Here is a 6,126-nt window from a genome sequence, read left to right as displayed (position 1 = left end):
CTCTCCTACCATCTAACCCTACACTCTACCATACCATCTAACCCTCCACTCTACCCTACACTCTACCATACCATCTAACCCTACACTCTACCCTACACTCTACCATACCATCTAACCCTACACTCTACCACACCATCTAACCCTACACTCTACCATACCATCTAACCCTACACTCTACCATACCATCTAACCCTACACTCTACCATACCATCTACCCTACACTCTACCCTACACTCTACCATACCATCTAACCCTACACTCTACCCTACACTCTACCATACCATCTAACCCTACACTCTACCATACCATCTACCCTACACTCTACCACACCATCTAACCCTACACTCTACCACACCATCTAACCCTACACTCTACCATACCATCTAACCCTACACTCTACCCTACACTCTACCCTACACTCTACCATACCATCTAACCCTACACTCACTAAAAACCCATCACTCTTCTCCATTTCTATTTCAAACTAACTAGTCCTACCTCAGGCCAACAGCCTTAACATAATACAATGTGATTTAACAAGAAGGGACACAACCACTGTAACACCTCTCTGCAGCTGCCACCACAGCCTCAAATTTCTGCGACTTACATTCCATCGCTGCAGTACAGTTGATAACCATAGATAACTTATTGGCCCTCCCGCTGTACTGGAAACTGCTGCTCCAGTTTCAACTGTTCTGCCTGCGGCTACGGAACCCTGACCTGTTCACCGGACGTGCTTGTTGCACCCTCGACAACTACAATCATTATTATTATTTGACCATGCTGGTCATTTATGAACATTTTAACATCTTGACCATGTTCTGTTATAATATCCACCCGGCACAGCCAGAAGAGGACTGGCCACCCCTCATAGCCTGGTTCCTCTCTAGGTTTCTTCCTAGGTTTTTGGCCTTTCTAGGGAGTTTTTGCTAAGGAGTTTTTCCTAGCCACCGTGCGTGCTTCTTTCACATGCATTGCTTGCTGTTTGGGGGTTTTAGGCTGGGTTTCTGTACAGCACTTTGAGATTTCAGCTGATATACGAAGGGCTATATAAATACATTTGATTTGATTTGATTTGATTTTGATTTGATTTGATTTGATTCAGATCTACTACTGCACCACTCCTCTCAGGATCCCTCTCTCTGTTCTGGTACAGATCTACTACTGCACCACTCCTCTCAGGATCTCTCCCTCTGTTCTGGTACAGATCTACTACTACACCACTCCTCTCTGTTCTGGTCCAGATCTACTACTACACCACTCCTCTCTGTTCTGGTACAGATCTACTACTACACCACTCCTCTCTGTTCTGGTACAGATCTACTACTACACCACTCCTCTCTGTTCTGGTACAGATCTACTACTACACCACTCCTCTCTGTTCTGGTACAGATCTACTACTACACCACTCCTCTCTGTTCTGGTACAGATCTACTACTACACCACTCCTCTCTGTTCTGGTACAGATCTACTACTACACCACTCCTCTCTGTTCTGGTCCAGATCTACTACTACACCACTCCTCTCTGTTCTGGTCCAGATCTACTACTACACCACTCCTCTCTGTTCTGGTACAGATCTACTACTACACCACTCCTCTCAGGATCCCTCTCCCTTGACCCATCTTCCTCTACTTTCTTCACTGCCTCAGCACACGACGACTTCTGCACTACTCTAACTCTGGAAACCTCAACCAGCCTCTCTCGCACCCTCGACACTTCTGATCCCCAGCCCCATGGGCACCAATTAACACACTACCACCACTTTCCCCAATGTTACACATTCCTTTGTCTCATGCCTTTCTGCACACTTCTCACACCTAGGAATCTCCCTCCCACAAACTGCTGCCACATGCCCATAAGCTTATAACCTGTAACAACGTAATGTATTCGGCGCAAGAGCTTGTGTGGGATAACTTATATATCCTAACATCACTTTGTCGGGCAAAGACTCAACATCAAAACTCAAAAGAACAGAACACTCGTGTTTCACCACTCACGCCACCCTGTCTGCGTCGCATCGAACAACGAGCATCACTGTCACGCCCTGATCTTTCACCTGTTCCTGGGATTGTCATCTCCTCCAGGTGTTGCTTATTTTCCACAGTGTATTTATCCCTGTGTTTCCTGTCTCTTTGTGCCAGTGTATTTATCCCTGTGTTTCCTGTCTCCCTGTACCAGTGTATTTATCCCTGTGTTTCCTGTCTCTTTGTGCCAGTGTATTTATCCCTGTGTTTCCTGTCTCTCTGTACCAGTGTATTTATCCCTGTGTTTCCTGTCTCTCTGTACCAGTGTATTTATCCCTGTGTTTCCTGTCTCTCTGTACCAGTGTATTTATCCCTGTGTTTCCTGTCTCTCTGTACCAGTGTATTTATCCCTGTGTTTCCTGTCTCTCTGTACCAGTGTATTTATCCCTGTGTTTCCTGTCTCTCTGTACCAGTGTATTTATCCCTGTGTTTCCTGTCTCTCTGTACCAGTGTATTTATCCCAGTGTTTCCTGTATCTCTGTGCCAGTTCGTCCTGTATGTTTTCAAGTCAACCAGCGTGTTCTTCCCGTGCTCCTGTTTTCTATTCTCTTTTTCTAGTCTTCCCGGTTTTGACCCTTGCCTGTTTTTTCTGGACTCTGTACCCGTCTGCCTGACCTTTCTGCCTGCCCTGACATCGAGCCTATCTGCCACTCTTTACCTCTTGGACTCAGAATCTGGTTTTGACCTTTTGCCTGTCCACGACCATTCTCTTGTCTACTCCTTTTGGATATAAATAAACAACTAAGACTCCAACCATCTGCCTCCTGTGTCTGCATCTGGGTCTGGCCTTGTGCCGTTACAGTACGAACTGGCCCTGACAGACCCAGCAGACTGGGACCAGCTCCACCACGCCTTGTGCCCTGATAGTACGGCCACTTTGTGCCTTATAATCACAAACACCGGGAATCTTCCCCTTCAGTTGTTCAACTTTCACATTTACCGCTACCCCACTAATCACTCCTTTCAATGGCACCCTTTTCTTGAGAGCAAAACAATTCACATTTCTTGTTCCCATTCGTTTAATGTGGAGCACCTGCTCCCACTGACCAGCAGAAACACAAACAATTATCACCAGACCACTTCTGGTTCACCCCATACAGAACCAATCAAAAATCATCTGGTTCACCCCATACAGAACCAATCATAAATCATCTGGTTCACCCCATACAGAACCAATCAAAAATCATCTGGTTCACCCCATACAGAACCAATCAGAAATCATCTGGTTCACCCCATACAGAACCAATCAGAAATCATCTGGTTCACCCCATACACAACCAATCAGAAATCATCTGGTTCACCCCATACACAACCAATCAGAAATCATCTGGTTCACCCCATACACAACCAATCAGAAATCATCTGGTTCACCACATACAGAACCAATCAGAAATCTTCTGGTTCACCCCATACAGAACCAATCAGAAATCATCTGGTTCACCCCATACAGAACCAATCAGAAATCATCTGGTTCACCCCATACAGAACCAATCAGCAATCATCTGGTTCACCCCATACAGAACCAATCAGAAATCATCTGGTTCACCCCATACAGAACCAATCAGAAATCATCTGGTTCACCCCATACACAACCAATCAGAAATCATCTGGTTCACCCCATACAGAACCAATCAGAAATCATCTGGTTCACCCCATACAGAACCAATCAGAAATCATCTGGTTCACCCCATACAGAACCAATCAGAAATCATCTGGTTCACCCCATACAGAACCAATCATTTGGTATAATGGAGAACTATCATCAGAACACTTCTGGTTCACCCCATACAGAACCAGTCAGAAATCATCTGGTTCACCCCATACAGAACCAATCAGAAATCATCTGGTTCACCCCATACAGAACCAATCAGTCGGTATAATGGAGAACTATCATCAGAAATCATCTGATATGAATCAGACAGTGGGGTGCCGTCTGACCCACTTGTTGGTCAGAAGGTTCAAATCAATGTTTCATATGGTAATTTCCAAGAAGGCTAAAAGCATCAACCATGGCTGTTATTATATCCCGTATAGATTGGTGGTGGTAATGATGACCATTCTATTGTGCTGTAACTAAAACCAGAAGATCTTCTGACCCCCTTTTCATTTCGTCAAAGGTACGTAATTGCATTCTTTTTTAAACTGTGATTTACAAAGCTAATGTAATGTATTTTAAAAATAAAATTTGCCCTGGGATAGCCGACTAATATGACCCATAGCAGGGAAGAACATTTATTGAGTGCTATTCGATCTGATATATATATATAATACATTTGAAAGGATTTGCAATTTTGTATTAGCAGTCTTTTCATCTTCAATTTCCCAGGAACCATGGCATGGTGTCATTTCCTGTTTTCAGTTCTAGGCTGCGTCTAATTTATTTGGCTGCGTCTCCTGTCTCTGTCCGGACTGGGGAGCGTCGCTGGAGGCTCCGGACTGGGGAGCGTCGCTGGAGGCTGTTAGCACTCACATCGGTAGCCATGCAGTGCTTTGAAAGGCTGGTCATGGCTCACATCAACACCATCATCCCGGATACCCTAGACCCACTCAAATTCGCACACCGCCCCAAACAGATCCACAGATGATGCAATCTCAATCGCACTCCACACTGCCTTTCCCACCTGGACTAAAGGAACACTTGCATGAGAATGCTGTTCATTGACTACAGCTCAGCGTTCAACACCATAGTACCCTCAAAGCTCATCACTAAGCTAAGGACCCTGGGACTAAACACCTCCCTCTGCAACTGGATCCTGGACTTCCTGACAGGCTGCCCCCAGGTGGTGAGGGTAGGCAGCAACACATCTGCCACGCTGATCCTCAACAATGGGGCCCATCATAGTTGTGATCCTGGAATGAGTAGGTGTCCAAACTTTTGTCTGGTACTGATTAATGTTATGGTGTTTCTATTCCATGAAAAATGAAAAACCCTCTGGGTTTCCGTTAAGATGGAACAGAAAATATGGCGCTGTACAACGTGACACTCAGAAAGTCAGAGCGTTGTTAGATTGTCAGTTTATAAATTCAGACCGTTTCGCTCTCAGAGCGCATACTGGACATTCGGGCTGAGGAGTAGGGTTGATTTGAACGTTCTGGCCTTACAACGGCAGTCAAGCACCGAAGCTAATGTTGGCTAGCTTGCTAGCTACTTCCAGACACAAATGAGACCACTCTGACCATTTTACTCACCCTAGCAGAGCTGGTTAGGCAGTTTTTGTGTTAACCAGAGTGTTGGTGACTGTGCTGCTGGAAACAATTTAATTACGCTTTTTTTGCCGACTTTTACTGACATCGGCCATATTCAACCAGTATTGAGCGCTCTGGTACAATCAGACAAGAGTGCTCTGAAATCGGAGTAGAGAGCCAGAGCGAATGTCCATTGAGAACGCACAACGACTATACCATTTAGCTAAGCTAAGAATGACGGCCATAACCAAGTCAATAAACGTTGGGTAGTTAGATAGCCTATAGTTAATATACTGGCAAGTTTGATGTATAACTACTAACATTAGGTAGCTAGCTAACATACCGGTCCATACTGCTGTAATGATATGCTATGTGTTTCGTAACGACAGCGTAGCTAACATACCGGTCCATACTGCTGTAATGATATGCTATGTGGTTCGTAAGGACAGCGTAGCTAACATACCGGTCCATACTGCTGTAATGATATGCTATGTGGTTCGTAAGGACAGCGTAGCTAGCTAACATACCGGTCCATACTGCTGTAATGATATGCTATGTGGTTCATAAGGACAGCGTAGCTAACAAATTGTCAGCCAACATAAGGTGTAAGGTAACTTATTTGGAAAGTCATTACTTGATTACATTGAGTAGAAGGCTACCCCTTGGTCATTAGGGCAAATCTGGTCTGTGATAGGAGGTTTTTTCAACACCTAGCTTGGCTATTAGACAATTCTTTAGTAAAGGTTGAGTAGTCTATTGTTCAGCTATTAGCTCTCCTCCCCAGCTTGCAACAAATTGTTGTTGTTCCCATCTCGTTCCTTTCCCTGTTCCACGCGTCACCATTCTGCACCTGAGTGTCTCGCTTATGGGCGTGCTGGCAGGATATGGCAGCATCTTCGGTTGTGCGTCAAGAA

Source organism: Salmo trutta, chromosome 25 (genome assembly GCF_901001165.1).
Source record: "Salmo trutta chromosome 25, fSalTru1.1, whole genome shotgun sequence".
Lineage (NCBI taxonomy): Eukaryota > Metazoa > Chordata > Actinopteri > Salmoniformes > Salmonidae > Salmo > Salmo trutta.
The sequence above is the reverse complement of the archived record's forward strand: the minus strand, read 5'-3'. Positions refer to the sequence as shown.